Source organism: Coloeus monedula (genome assembly GCF_965178545.1).
Source record: "Coloeus monedula genome assembly, chromosome: 25".
Classification (NCBI taxonomy): Eukaryota; Metazoa; Chordata; class Aves; order Passeriformes; family Corvidae; genus Coloeus; species Coloeus monedula.
In genome coordinates this window covers 4089147-4105518 of record NC_138805.1, presented here as the reverse complement: position 1 = coordinate 4105518, position 16372 = coordinate 4089147, and positions in this window count along the sequence as shown.

The window sequence follows — 16372 nt, the reverse complement described above, 5'->3', positions numbered from 1 at the left end:
GCTTAAGGCAACGTTAACAAACAGTCGTCCCTTCCTCCCCGTCGCCCCCTCGGTGGTGAACGACGCTGATTTTTCCGGCTGCCCCTGGAATAGATTGTTCCCCCCGGGAGGTACAAGGAGTTACACCTCATTCCCAGGCACCTACTTTCTGCTGGAGGAAGCCACGCGGCTCTAAAGCCTCAGCGCTGTCACTGAGAAAACTTCAATGGAATAAAAGTTTGCCTCCTCTCCTAACAAAAGCTGCAGGTTTTTATGGATAGGGAAGATTTCCACCCTAATCCTTTACTACCTTCACCACAGCAAGCTATAACATTTTTCCCCACCATGATGAGAACCCATCAAAGAGGAAAATTCCAGTTGCTGGAGGAGCTTTGGATGGAGCACAAGGCACAAACCCATCCAGGAGCTGGATCCAGGCTCCCCTCACTCTGCTGCTCCTAAAAAGTCTCCTCTTTCCCCCAAATAACACCAGGGGCTGCTTCCTGCAACCACAGGGAGGGGAAGACGTGGATCCTGCCTGCAGGAGCGAGGAAACCAGGTGGAAAGACAGCAAAAAATCCCTTCCCACCGTGGGTTAAGCTTTCCACAAAATCGATGGGCTCTGATCTTGAGGGAGCAGCTGAAGTTCTGGCTCACTGCTCCTCCTTTGAGCAAGCACTCCCAGTGCCTTGTGCCAGACTCCCGAACGATTGTGTTTAGCCTTTCTCAGCTGGAAAGATGAAATAACTGAGGAGATTTCACAGCAGAACTCAAGCTGGATTTTGGGATGGAGGAGCCAAGAGCTCCCAGATAGCCCAGCCGAAGGAAGGAAGGAAGAGAAGGTCTGTGGGAAGGAAAGATTCATGCTAACCATCAACATCTTGGCTCCTACCACAAACCTCCCAACCTGCCAAGTGTGGGATGCAAGAAAAATGGCATCTTCCAGGATGTGAGGTTTATTTCTTTCCTGTAAATTACAGGCATCCAGAAGCCCACATCCTCAAACTCTCAGAGCTGGGCTGACATCATGCCCAGAAGATTTTCTCTCTCCAGCCTCTGCAGACTTGGGATCAACTTAGGGAGCAGACCTGGCCTCTTCTTTTTCAGAGCACCTGCGTGGGGTTGTGCTGGAAAAAATCCCAGGATGATGGACGGTCATAGAAAAGGAACTAGACAGCAGTTTGGGAAAGAGGGCCAGGAAGACACTCAGTGAGCAGGAGTTCATTAAATTCATCCTGAAGCCACAACTGGACACTGGCAGTACAGGAGGGGAACGTTTTAAAGGTGGAGGACCTGACAAGAAGCGATATTCACGTCACCAAGCCTCTCATCTCCAGGCTGGCCTGGCCAAAAGAGGTGGTTTATTTTCCCTGGATCTTTCTGTAACCAGTGGGGGGGAAGCAGACGCCCTCCAAGGAGGAATTTGGAGCCTGAATGGAAGTTTGGGGCTTGACTGAGTCTCAGTCATTTTTGTACACTGAGGGAATGGCTGCCAATGCATTTTGTATCTCCCCAAGCCTGAGATCCCCAAGGGTAGCAGGAAGAAGATGGAGAAGAGGTTGGAGGTTCCTCCTGGCCTGGGCTCTGTGCAGGATTCATCCCTGCCCAAGCTGAGAGGGTCACTCCAGGCCTTGTCTGCAGCCAAGGATGAGGCACAGCAGTTCAGAGAGTGCTTCCCTCATCCTAAAATAGGTCAGACTCTCTTTGCTATAACGGGAACTCAACGGCGACTGCCTCACACTGAGCCTTGGGACTGTAAGACACCACAGCCTACGTGAAATGAATCCCAAACCCAAGATCCGGGTGAGAACATCCCCCCTGCAGCCCGGCAGCTCCTGAAGCACACACACCCCGCAGGCTGGAGAGGAGCCCTGGCCAAACATCTCCTCTTGTTAGCACCCCTTCCCCAGCTCCAGTGGAGAGCAGCGCCGCAGTTCCTCTCCCAACACCCTCCCCAAAGGCTCCCCCTTCTGTGCTGCTGGCCCCCTTTGGGGTTAGCCTGGCTCTCTGAAACGGCACAGCTTTCCTTCCCCCCCGCCGGGGCTTTCTCGGGATCCCTCAGAGAGCCAGGAACAGAAGCCTGGAGGCCAAATCCCAGTTGTGTGTTCAGTCACGGGACCAGCTTGGTTTCCCATCCCCTTTGCAGTAGCTCTATGGAACCCACAGCCAGCCTGTCTCTGTACCCTGGAAATTGCCACAGCAGACTCAGAGCTGGTAAAGACAATAGCGTGTTTGGCTCACTCATCTGCATCAACACCATTTCCAAATGTACTTTTCCCTCCTAAACTTATTTAACCTCGCGACCAAGAGCCACAAGGATGGCAAGCTGTTTGTTCCGAGCCCAGATCTCCCGGGAGAGCAGGCACAAAGAATAGAAGGCAGCCTGGAGAGATGGGAAGAGGGAAAATCCAGAGAGGGATTCAAATGCATCGCCCTTGGAGACCGTGCCAGTGACCTGCTAAGGGTCCAGCCATCATAAATAAATAGGCTGCGTTTATTGTCTGGCCAAGCACGGTAATGCTTGAGCCTCGTCCAGCGGGTGGGGCCACGGCCGGCCCCGCTCCCCCGTGCTGAGACAAAACAGATGTCGCTCACCCCGGCCCGTTTTGCCGGGTGATTTGTGCTGCAGCCCCTCCTCGCCCACCATGGATCAGGGGGGTTTTGTAAACGCCCCTCCCCAACCCCCCCCCCCAGAACCAGAGCCAAAAACTTCCGCCGTGGTGGTGAATCCTAAGCACAAGGAGCGACAATGCCAAGGGGTGACAGTGCCAAGGGGTGACGGTGCCAAGGGGTGACGGTGCCAAGGGGCGCAGCCCAAAACCTGTGGCGATGAAAGCACCGCGTTCCTCTCCTTCTGCACAGCCCCACCAGATGCTCCCAGCGGTCCTAAACCCCTCCAAGCCAGACCCCAGATACGCTCGCGGGAGGGCAGAGCTGGGAACCGGCTCTATCTGTACCAGAACCCATAATTCACTTTTTAACCTGTTGTTTTGGCCGGTTCGGTCCAAAGCGGGCAGTTCCCAGCCGGCCCTACTGCCACCCATGTGCAGTAGATGGCAGCAGAAGCTTTAGTCACTGGCCACCAAACTCGAAAGGATCTCTCCTCCTCCTCCTCCTCCCCCCACCTTTTTTTTTTTTTTTTTTTACTTTTGGTGGCCTCAAAAATTATTAGTTCCAGATGAGCTCCCGCCATTGTAATAGTCCATTTAACCCGATCCACTCTGGGCAGAGTCAGTGCAAGTTCAAATGCAGCATTTTCACGTGTAAACCACACATCAGAGACATTTTTCTGCGCAGCTCTGGGCATTCCTCGTGCAGCAGAAAAGGGGAAATGCAGAAGGTTAAACCTCACACACACGGCCCCGGCCGTGGGCAACAATGGCACTTTGTCAAGCCAGCGCTGCCAGAGCGGGGCTGAACTTCTGAATTGAACCAGGAACCTCAGCACTGCTTCTCCCTTTGAAGATTAGCACTAATAAGCCAAACCAGTGGGTATTTTGTTTTATAAGGAAAGAGCATTTCAAGTCACGTACGCTGCTATTGTTGGACACAAAACATGTTCTGTCTCTGCCTGTGGTGACTCCAGCGACTGCTCCACGCTTGTCTTTTGCTGGGATTACCTTTATTTTTATACTATATTAAATTTACCTCCCACCATCTTTCAGGCCCGTTAAAACTGATGACGTTTCCCAGGGCTAACTACACATACATAGAGTCAAAAAATTTTATTAGCATATTATTTTGTTATCATATTCAGATTTTACGCCTTTTGTGGGTGAAGTATTGAGAAACAATAATCAAAACTAGCAGATTTCCCTCCTACTGGAATAACAGGCACGTCCCGTATAAACAAGCTCCATGTAAGAGGTGCATTAAATGATTTGTTTCTGGTAAACGAAGACAGCTCTAGCACAACACATGGAAAATTTCATGTTGTTTGCTTTTGTAATTCACTGTACACACAGCCTTTAATCTGAGGATCTCCGAGCACTCTGCACAGTTTAATTAAGGCCCACAACTGCCATGTTGGGGAAGTACATTAAGTGTTGTTATGCTGATTCTTTACAGATGGGCAGGCTCAGGGGCTGAGTTGTGCGCTCCAAACTTCCCTCTCCCCGTCCTGGATGGGTCCTTAAAGCTTTTCCATGTGGCCTTCCCAGCGGCAGCCAGAGAAAATAGCTGAACTTAAAACCCCAACCAAACATGAAAACCTGCTTTCATCCGGGGCTGAGCCTCTCAATGTCACGCTGTACCTGCAAAGCATCTGACTGCATTCCCACTCCCTCAGTTCTGGTGGAAAACTGTGTTTCTGCCATGTGGATCAGCACAGGGCCTGGGTAATTCTGCGATTCTGCCTTAAATACCAGCCCCCCCCTCCCCCCCGCCGCCACCAGCCTGCCTGCAATGGGTTAAACCCCAAAGCCATGTACCAACATGACCCCAACATCGGGTCAGGAGCCAGACACCATCCCAAACTGAGACCTGCCGGGCCCCAGATCGTCTATTTTGCTGCAGAGCTGGGAAGAAGAACATCCCAGCATCTTGGCTCCCAAACCCCCATTTTTCCACGGTATTCTCTCCTGCGGGATCTGTATGGAAACCGCTCGCAGTGCCGAAGCCACGGGACAAATGAATGGGAATTCACCCTGCCAGTGATATCCATCATGAGACACAAGGCTGCACAGGGGAGGGGCACGCTGAGCCCTAACCAGCTGCACATGTACAGTGTCTGCCTCATCCAGCCCCTGGCCTCGGGGATTGAACAGTTGCTAAACCCTGGGAGAGGGATCGGGAGCAGCCAGGTCACCCCCTGCTCCCGGCTGGTGCCCTCACACCTCAGCCACTCGAGGCCACCACTTCCTCGCTGGCCTTGGGAATGGGCAAGCAACCAGCTTTGGCCAGGGAATGAATAGGTGCTGAAGTCATTCAGCTTTTCCCAACATTGTTCCAGCTCTGGCTGCGGAGCAGTCCCTCCATCTCTCCCTTTTCCGTGTTCCTTCCCCCTCTCCTCTGCGAGCTCCTTTGTTCTCGTGTTTACAGCGGCATCGATTTGCTGTCAGAAAGCAACATGGCCTTGGAGTTTCTGTACACACAGCCCAAACCCAGCCGCCTGGAACCTGCCCCTCTCACACCCTGACTCTTGCCACAGGCTGCACTCGGCGTTCCAGATGTCGCTGCCCCTTCCTGCTCCTCTCAAATCCGCTGGGGAGAGTGGGGGGCACAAGCTGTGGCCCCACACAGAGCCCCAGGGAAACACCTGGGCAGGGCCAGCTCCTTCTGCTCCTCTTTCAGCTCAGACGTCTCAAAGGTTTTGGTCATGTTTTCCTCTTGTGGTTTGAGAGAATCCTCTCCCTGCTGCCTGAATGAAAGTGTGGGTTGGTTCTGCGGAGTAAGCAGCCCCAGGACTGCTGTCCTTGGTGTGTTTGCAGAATAGACAGAAAACACAACAGGACAGGGCGTAAACCATCTCCCTCTGGTCTACCAAGATGAAATCCAGCTTCTGGGTCTCTCCAGAAGAGATGAGGGATTGCTCCCAGCCCTGCTAATGCTTTAAATGGGACCATGGCCTTCATCTCACCTCATGAGGGCACCTGGAGGAAAAAACTGCCAGTGGTCTCCATGCTGGGTGCTGCACCAATTTCCATGAGCTGTTAAGAACTCCCTGCCTCTCTCAGCTTCCAGCAAACATTGCTCCAGGTTTTAGAGCACAGCTCTATTTATTGCCACCTCACAACCCTCCGGCCAAGTCTCTCGTGACCATTCCCCTGGCGTGTGGTAACTCAAGTCCCTTCAGCGGCTTCTCAGAGGGCTGATGCCCCCATTTTCACTGGGTTCCAGTTTCCAGCTCCCCTCTCTTTTCCAAGCTCCATTGCTTTTACCTGCTTTTGTTCAGCTCTCCCGTGAAAGGAGGGGTTTGAAGGGGTGACAGGTCTGTAAATATATCGGATTGTCTCTGGGAAAAAAAAAGGTAGAGCAGAAAGAGTGATGGATATACTCTTCCCCTCCTTGCACTTGGGACAGATGAAGGAAGATGGCAGATAATTGCTCTTTATTGTGCCCCGGGTTCACCTTAAGATGAAGGAAGTGATAAGATTTCAATTAATGTCATTTAAGATTCCCTGCAAGCTGTCCTGTTCCTTTCCTGGCTTCTTTCCTCCTCTGAAATTGTGGTCCTCAATGCTGCTTTTGTAACCCCACGGGAACTCCCTAAATGGGCCACATCCTCACCTGGTGAGCACTGTCAGGGCTCCATCGGCAGCAGCGGAGCAATGCTAATTTAGACCAGATGACAATCCCCCCGCAGCCCCGCTCTGGATTTATTATAGGGCAGGATAGATAACATACTTCATTATACAAAGCAGGGATCGTTTTCCAGCTTGCCCAAGAATGAACCGAGGAGCTTTTCTAATCAGCTTAAACTGATCAAGATATCCAGGCACGGAAAGCCTGATATGATACCCAGGTTTCTGTGTAAGGCACCTTACGCTGAGCTTTCTTACTTCCCCGAGGAACTGCAGCAAATTCCTTGGGATTGCTTCCCTGAGAAAGGGAGAACGCAGGGAGCTGGAGCCCAGGGAGCTGGCATCCTGTTGAATAACACACACACTGGGGTAGAGAGAAACCTCCACTAGATATTTGAAAAAATCAGAAAAAAAATATACTAAAAGAAATAAATGGGTGCACGAAACTGCTGGTGAGATTTTGCACACCAGAAACATTTGAATTTTGATCTCATTTTACCTAAAGCCAGAAGAAAGCACTGAATCACCAAGGTATCCTAGAACAAGCCCCAACATCTTGAAAACGTTCACACTGCTCCCTTCAGATTTTCAAAATGTCTCCTTACAAATATCTGCTGGCACGCAGTCACAACATCCTCCTTTCTGACTGTGCCGCTTCGGAATAAAGCAGAATTTCCACGCAAGGAATGACTCCCGGCTTCCACAGACTTCCTAATTCAACTAAATTATATGTATGCATTTATGGCTCCAAACAGCAGTGAAAACCCCCCCGACAAACATCCACCAAAGCGGCGCAAATAGCTGAGGTTCTTCCCCCCCCCCCCCCGCAGATACACTAATGTTTATTGTACCCAAGAGCATCCATTTTCGCTCCTCTCCTATATATACACGCATGACGTTTCCATATGTTCTGCAGCTCAGCTCCCTGGTAACATCCCACCCTCCAGGGGAGGGGGAGAAGCCTGGGAGCAGCGGGGGAACTCAGCGAGAGACCCCCGGCTCGGGCGGGAGGAGGGTGGGGAAGGAGAGCGGGGCTGAGATTTCTGTGCCTCCTCCTCCTCGAGCACCTGAACCCAGCCCTCGCCCTGCCGGTGCTGACACGACAGAGATGCCACAGCAAACACTGATTTTCCTGCCCGTGCCCTGCAGCAGCAAACCTTCCCCTGCTCCTTTTTTTCCTTTTTTTTTTTTTTTACAATAGCCATTCCCAAGGTGTGAAATCTGCGGGAGGGGGGCAGGTTGGGGAGGGGATGCTGCATCTGTGAACATGATTACAGGCTTAAAACGTGTGAAGTCTTTTCAGATTTAATGAACCAGAATGTGACTTTCATTTTGGCTGTGCATATTTTGAACCCTAATATATGTTTATTTAGTCTAATTAATTGCCTTTTTATTTTAAATTTTTCCCCTCTGAAAGATACCTGCTCAGCACTCCCAAGGATTTTGCAGTACCCACACACAACAAAGGCTGTTCCTCTGCAGTATATGGGCTGATACCTCCTCGTTGCTGGGTTCTGCACGGGAGGAGGAGGCTGATTTGAGAAGGAAACACTGCTCTTCAACAGATTAGAAAGTCATTTTCCCCTCCTAGGTCGATAGTGAGGCGCTGCATTTACCTGATGTGGTTTGAGCAGACGCTGTGGTTGGAGATGGAAAAGTCAGACGGGGGGTGAGGAGTTGTGCAGAGCCGTGGGATTAAGGAGAGGCGGGGACAGCGTGAGCGCTGCACAAGTGACCTCCTCGGAGAAAGGCAGGGACTTACATTTGTCCTCTGTGATTTCTGTCCTCCAGCTCAAGAGAGGAAAATAATATGGCAAAATAAAGCAGGAGGAGGAAGTCCTTGAATGCCAGCAACAGATATCCTGGCACGTCACAACCGACTGAGCCACAAGTCTTTGAGGAGCAGGTAGCACAGGCTGGCAGCTTGGAGATGGAGAAGCTGGCACAGCCTTAAGGGAAATCCTTCCCAGCAGCTCCAGGACAAAGGGCAATGCCAGCCAGAGCCGGGGCAGGGGGTGGGAATGTTCAACCGAGCCCCTTCTGATGCAGAAGATGATTAAATAGGTGATGTTCTACAGAGAATACACACAGAGCACATATAGAGCCTTTCATCTGGAGACCTGCTTGTTCCTCTAACTGCCTCTGTCCTGCCAGCTCAAACCCCTTTTTTATTTCTCTTTTCCATCATCCTCTGGATGTGATGCAGCAGATAAAACCTCAAGTCCTGAGCATGAATCCGTCCTGCTCAAGCAATCCCCATTGATCACGGATAGAAAATCTGCCTGCCCTGATGGACAGGATGATCCATAAACTCCCCCAGCTAGGGGAAAGCTGCTGACTTGCAGTGAGCAATTGCAAGGCTGCATCCCTTGTCTGCTCCCTGCAGACCTGGGGCTCAAGTCTGAAACCCTCATCGGACAGTTACCGATCACATTTTCCTGCCCTTGAAACCCTTCACCCCAAACATCAAACAGGATTTTTTTTTTCCCCCCCTCTACTATGAAAAGTTTTTCAGGACAGGAAAACCGTTTCCTGTCCAGACCAGACACCGGCTTCCTGCAAGCTCTCCAGCAGATCATGTAATCCTACGCCCCTATTTGTGAAATGAAGATGATCGACTGCCTTTGTCTCCTCTACTCAAACGTCCAAGCTGTGATCCTTAAAACACGCACGTGACCAGGCATAACTCTGCCCTGATCTCACACAGCACTGCAGCAATGCTCATAAATAATGGCAGAGTTACGAAAGTAGCATTTACAGTAATGCGTCAGAGCGCAGGATGACAAAATCGCCTGGGTTTACTCTGAATTTACATGAGAATAAACAAGGCCAGACTTTTGCCCTAATTCTGCAGAAGGGCCCCGGGTTGTGTGTCTGTGTTCCATCTCCTCACCCCCACAGCCTCTTACGTGGAAGTTCATTTATTTTAACACGATGAACCTGGAAATTGAAGTTTCCCCCGGCCACGCAGCCCTGCGGGCTCTGCTCAGAGGTGGCTGTGGGTGGTGGATGGGGACGTGATGAGGGTTTCGCTCCATGACTCAGCCAGGGCAAACTTTGGGCTGCCCCTACACATCCATGTGCACCCCAACAGCAACAGCATACCTCACCCTCTGGAGAAATCCATATAAACCCACCAAAACCAGCTCTGCTTTGGGAGGACAGAGAACTGAAAGGGTTAACTGGCTGCTTTAGGGATGAGCTCTGGTTACACAGAGAAAATTTAAAAAAAAAACCAACATTTTGGACATGGGCCACAAATGCAAATGCTCTGAAAAGTGGAACTGGTGAGGTCAGAGCTGGTGCTTCTGGGCTGGTAGGAATGAAATGGGGGAGTCCCCAAGGACCAGTGGGGTTTCTGTCTGGGCTGCAAAGCACGAGCCATCCTCCAGTGGGGGAAGGAGCTGTGCTGGGGAGGTCGGGGCATTTATTCCTTCCATCCTACAGCCCTGACACCTTCCCAGCTGGCCCACACGGTACCTGCTGCCTTTTCAGAGGGTGAGACCGGAGTACGGAGCTCCAAGGAGATGCTCCTGACTCCTGGCATGAGGAGAGCCAGGAGTCACCTTTCTTGCCGTGCACCCCACGGGGATTCATGGAAGCCACCACCAACTTTCAGACCCCCAAAACGCCGTAATTCTGCTAACTGGACCACTGACCCCCTGGGCCACCCTGGGGCATGCCCAGCCCTGCAAAAGCACCTCAGTGGTGGCCACAAAGGAGGTCCACGAGCCACTGCAGAGTCATGGGAGGTAACCCGTGTGTCCCTATGGTGGACTGGGGCTCCTGGCTGACAAGGGACAGGCTGGGATGACTTTTCAGGAAAAGCAACGAGCAGGAAGAGACAAAAAGGAGAGACAGCAGCCCCAACAAGGTTGGAGAGGGAGTTCCATCCCTCTCTGAGATGGGCTGTGGCTGCTGGCAAGCAGAGGACTGGATTTGATGACCCAGGCGATGCTTTGCTCCCGTGGGAAGGGGGATGGCTGTGGAAAAGCCGGGTGGTTATATAAGAAAACCATCTCTGCTGCGGCAGCATCACGACAGCAAAGAGCTCAGGAGGAGAGGCAGGCAAATCTGCTTGCTAGGCTGTTCCTCTGTTCAGACACTGCTGACAGCCCAAACAGGGACGGGTTTAGGGCCAGGGTCTGAAACAACGGGGTCCTGCTCGGTTACACGCCATAAAGTGGAACTTCCTGCTCAAAGACCTCTGCACAGAGCAGGATCCTGATGGATTTTCTCCAGGGTTGGGAACTGAGCTTTCCCACCAGCTGCTCTCCTGTCTCCTCCCGCCTGCATGGAATGGTTTGGGTTGGAAGGGACCTTAAAGATCATCCCAGGATGGTCCATCATGGAGTTACAGCAGCACCGCAGAGCTTTCTCCCCTTTGCGTGGGGAGAACTTAACGGAATTAATGCCAGTGATCAGAGAGTCACAGAACCACAGGATGGGGCGGGCAGGGCCGGGGGATGCGGCACGACCCCGGGGTGTCCCAGCATGCCGGGGGTATCTCACAATCCCGGGATATCTCAGGATTCCCCGAATATTTCAGCAATCCCGGGATGTCTCAGGATCCCGGGATAGGGGTGGACTCGGGAATGTGCCAGGATTCCCGGGATATCCGTCTCAGGATCCCGGGATATCTCACGATTCCCGGGATATCTCAGCATTCTCGGGATATCATCTCAGGATCCCAGGATATCTCAGCATTCTCGGGATATCTGTCTCAGGATCCCGGGATATCAGTCTCAGCATTCCCGGGGTACGTATCTCACGGTTCGCGGGATATGTATCTCACGGTACCCGGGATATCTCAGCATTCCCGAGATATCATCTCACGGTTCCCGGGATATCTGTCTCAGGATCCCGGGATATCTCTCTCAGCATTCCCGGGATATCAATCTCACGGTTCCCGGGATATCTCTCTCAGCATTCCCGGGATATCAATCTCACGCTTCCCGGGATGGGGCCGGACCCGGGCCCCGCCTCGGGCGCGCGCCCCGCCCCGCCCCGCGCGCATCCCTCCTCCCTGCCCTCCCATTGGCTGCCGGCGCGGGGCCGCAGCCAATCAGCGCGCGCCTTCCCCGCCCCGCCCTGGCAACAGGGGCGGCCCCGCCGGGTTCATCTGAGGTGCGCCGGCCCCGCCGCGGCGGCAGCGCGCACGGACGGCCCGGGCGACCCGGCTCCCATCGCCCCTGGCCCGGCTCCCATCGCCCCTGGCCCGGCCCATTCCCGCGGGCACGGCCGGCCGAGCCCCAAATCCCCCTCCTGACCCTGCCCCGCCACCGCTCGGGCTGCCCCGGTACGATAAACCCGCCCTGAGCATCACCCGACAGGCGCTGAAACCACCACGAGCTGCCTGGTTTCCGTGTCACATCCCTTTCCTGGGGTATTTAATATAACTCTATATTATATATATATATATCTTTTATATATATAATATATATATATATCTTTTATATATATAAAATATATATAGCATATATATAATATATATAGTATATATAATATATATACAGTATATATAATATATATATACTATATATAATATATATACACTATATATAATATACATACATACTATATATAATATATATATTATATATATTATAGTATATATTTATACTATAAATATAGTATATATATTATATATACACTATATATATTATATATATAATATACATATATTTAATATAACTCTGTATTCAACACACTTCCACATTTAATATCTATTCAATACACCTATGGATTTAATACGTACTCAATGCATTTATATATTGAATATACTTATATAATCAATATACTTATATACTCAGTGTACTTACATGCTCAATACCCTTATATATTCAATATACTTATATACTCAATATACTCATATACTCAACATATTTATATATTGAATTTACCTCGGAAAAACCCCTAAATTTTATATATATATATATATTTAATATACAGATGCAGCCCGCTGGGGTTGCAGCGTGAGAGAAGAGTTGAAATCCGTCGCCAAAAGGTTTAGAAGAGGCTCCACGCTGCCTTTCCCATGTAAAGATCAAACCCCTCTGCTCGCTCTCCTCGCTATCATTTTTAATTAATGAAGGCAGCAATGCCTGCGGATACGGAACCGGGGAGAGAACGCCCTCCCCATCCCTCTGCTGTATTTCCTTTAAGGAAAAAAAAATGGCAGGGAATAATAATAATAATAAAAAATCATAATCAGCAAAGATGGCAATCGTGCAACAGATCCAGGTGATTAAGCACAACATGTTCGTGGTTTTTGCAGGGGACGAGGGGGTTACGGCTCGGGGCTGGGCTCTATGATTTATGTAGAACATTTTAGCGCACCGGAAAATAGACAGCGGAGAAAATCCAATTCCAGATGATTCAAGAGGCACAAAGACAATGGGAGAAAAGGACCAAGTTCAGCTCATTTAAACGCTGTTAATTGTTCATTCCCATAGTGAGACGGTTCCTTCTGCAAATGAGAGAACAAACCCTTCAACGCTGGGTCGGGCTTTTTTTTTTTTTTTTATTAGCACCGTGCCAGGACTGAAGTGAACCCAAATAATCTTAATCACTGAATAGTACGCGCTGTTTGATGGCTTTTTAAAGAAAGAGGGAGAAGAAAAAAAGAAGGAAAGCCGCAGATAATGCCCCACTGGCACAAAGAGCCGGAGCCAGGTTGGGAGTCACTGCAATCTGCGCCCAGACCTCTTGGAGGTCTCGAGCACCGCTAGAAACCGGCAAATGAGGGGGGAAAAACCCTTCCGAGAGGGAACAGAATTCCATTTACTGCTCACCGGTGAGGGCTGCAAGGGGGTGGCTGCACCTCCAGCCACGCACCGGCGTTCTGCTCGAGGTGCCCTCCACTTTATTTATCCGGTTATTTATTCATTTCCCTGCGCGAGAGCCTCACCAGAGCCGGCGCTCGGGCTCAATTTTCGGCTCCCGACAGCGATGGGCGCTGGCAGGGGAAGGTCGGAGGCTCTGGCGAGCTGCCCTCGCCCCTTGAAGCCGTGCCTGACGTGACTATAAAAGGCGAGAGGAGGGAGGAAAAAAGAAAGGGGCACGAGGAGGAGAGACGCCGCACGGATAAATGCGGCACGTTTAGGGGAGGCACAGACCCAGCTCAAGCCGGCAGGGGACACAGACCTGGCTGCCAGCCCGTGGCAGGGTCCCTCCCCAGCCCCTGGTGCCTCCCTCCCTTCTTCCACTGCCTCCCTTGGGCTAAAACACCCTGAGATGCTCGCAGGGGTGCGGGTAAGGATCCTCCTCCTACCTCGGCAGCAGTGCCCTATGTCTGTCCCACCTGCGGGCTCCAGATCCCCACAAAAAGTGATTAAATTCCCTGCCCGTGCCTTTTGTGCCTCGGTGTAGCCTCTGCAGAGCAGGAGTGGCTACTGGTGCAGCCAGCATGGCTCATCCCCAGCGCTGGCAACACAGAAATGCAAGCGAGGAGAAGCGGTTTTTCTGCAGAAAACAGAGAAATTCGCATCCATGGCTGGGAAACGCAGAGGAAAATCAACCCAGCTCGGCAATTCCTTGCCCTCTCACCTCCTGTCTGGGCTCCCAGAGGAATCCCTGGGCCCAGCCCTGCTCTTGGACCAGCTGAGGGTGCAGCACTGCTGGGACAGGATGAGGGATGAGGCTCCTGCTGGGACTGTCCCCAGAAAAGACCCCAAAAACAACAACACTGTGTTTTTCTTGCGAGTTTCCTAGTTTGTGCTGCCTTTTGGTGTGGCACAAGCTCTTCCCTACCTGGACTAACAACAACCTGGCTGGAGTCACACACTGCATGAGCAAGGAAAGGGCATTTCCCAAGCAGGAATGGAGCTGGAAGTGAGGAGCATTATCCCAGCCACATTCCTGCTGCACTGCTGCCAGGACAAGTGTCCCAGGCTAGAGCAGAGGTCAAGGCTCCAGCTCTTCTCTAAGGACCTGGCCACCTCCTTTAATTTTCCATCCTTCAATTCCCACAAAATGGAAATACATTCAATATTTGCAAATCCCGGGGCTCCCCGAGGAATTGCTGTCGTTAAGGGCTCCACACATCACGGGGAAAACATTTGTTTTTGCCATTAAGAGAGCCAGTCCCCCTCAAACCGAAATGCAACATCTCTGTTGTGTGTGCCTGACAGTGTTCCTGCCCTGCTCCAAAGCACGCCGAGGGAAAAACGGGAGCCTTTCACTCCATTTCAATGGACTTTGGAACAGGCCCCTCATGCAATATGCATTCAGTCATATAGTGCTGGCAGAAAAGGCTCCTGAATGAGACAAAATATCTAATCAGCTGCATTTACCCCGTGCTTCAGTCCCCCACCTGCACCAGGATTACATTTGAGAGCGTGCAAACTGTACCAGAGTTTCCTCTATAGCATCAATCACCACATTGTGCCGCCGCATTTTGCATCGGTGAGGGAAGCAATTTATAATTTGAGGCGGCTTCGAGTTAGGAAGGAACTGATTACAGCCCGAGAAGTTTGTGGCTCCCCAGAATTCCAAACCCCACGGCTCGGGAGGGAATCATGTGCGGGGGGTTTAAATGGTGCAGCGTTAAAATGGCTGCTCCACCTCATCCTGGAGGTAGGGAAATATTCCAGGGAGAGTTGTGGTGGATCCCGAGATCCTTGTGAATGGAAATGTCATCTCCAGAATGTATATCCCATTACCTGGGAGTGGAAAGGTGCTGCTTAAAAATCTCTAAGTGCTTCAGTCGTATTTTTTGTTTTAATTTTAAGGTGAGACACAGATCTGACAACAAAGCAGAGCTGGAAGTGTTTGGGAGAGCTGCAAGCTTGGAATTTTTTCAGGCAGAAATTACATTCCCTCCATGCTGAAACCAGCATGATTTGGGGAAAATTTTGCTGTGGTGGGTGTCAAACTGAAGGAGGGTTTTGTGCTTCTGTTTCTATTCCACATTTTCCATGCTGACCTTGACAGAGAGTCTGTTTATTAAATTTGTGGGCAACACAGAGCTGGGAGAGCCCCACCAGAATGTTAAGATCAGAATTAGCCTTCAAAATTATCTGGATAAATTGAAAAATCATCTGAAATAACTGGCTGCAATCCAACAGGGATAAAAGTACGAGATATCGGACAGAGGCAGGAATATTCCAAAGCATAAACAAGACCTGGGGTGATGATGAGCTCTGCAGAAAGAGACCCAGCAGTGGGTGAGGAGCTGAACAGGGTGGTGGGGCAGAGCCTGGAGGATTTCTGCCCTTTTCCTAACTGGAGAGGATGGAGCTTGCAGGAATGAGGGAAAAGGTGCTCACATCCTGGGAAAATGATGGCTGAGGAAAGCTGGATGTGACACAACACGAAGTAGTAAATTCAAATTCAGGCAAAGACTTGGTGCCACCGTGCGGCTTGGGGAAATTCATCCTTCCCTGCACCAAACCTTGGCTGTCTTTGCTTGTTGGGTGCTCTCTTTTTTCCAGGAATGAGCCAAGAAAAGCCAAGACTGTGACAAACGGCAGAGAAATTCCTTTTCCATGTCAAGACAGAGCTGTGTCCTCACTGGGAATTCGGTGCCCTGAGTTTAGATCCCTGTGTGCCTCTGGTCCCTGTGTCTGCTGCTCCTGAGCTGACCCAGACATTGCCAACCTCCTGCTGGAGAGCTGTGAAAGGTGTGGTGATCTCCTCCCTGCGTGAGTCACTTCTCTCATGGAAATTGGGAGAATTGCTATTTTACAGGTGCTGCATTGCTGCTCGAAAAATGCTCAAAGAGCCAGAGAGCTCTCAAAAAAAAAAAAAAAAAAATTAAAAATATTCAACCAAAAAGCTGCATTTCCTGGGGGTTAAAGCATCTTCTGGCACTTGGGGGGTGATGATTATTTTTCCTGCCGTGCCACCAATTCTGCAGATGATCTTGGGCTTCTCCAGCACCCATTTCCCTCAGCCCTAGAGGAGACACCACACCACCAGCCCGGTCCCTAATGAGAAAGATACCCTGTGAATGCAAGGTGTTATCCTTCCCCATCACTAATTACCCTCATTTATTAGCAGACCACCTCAGCATTTCTGCCTCCTCCTCTGCAGGGTAAAAACCACACTTTTAAACATGCACAAAGCTTTCTTTTCCCTTCAGACAGCATCCTGGATTTTTGGGTAATTCTTCAGGGGTGCCACTTCCAGGAGGGTGGGGAGTGCTTCCC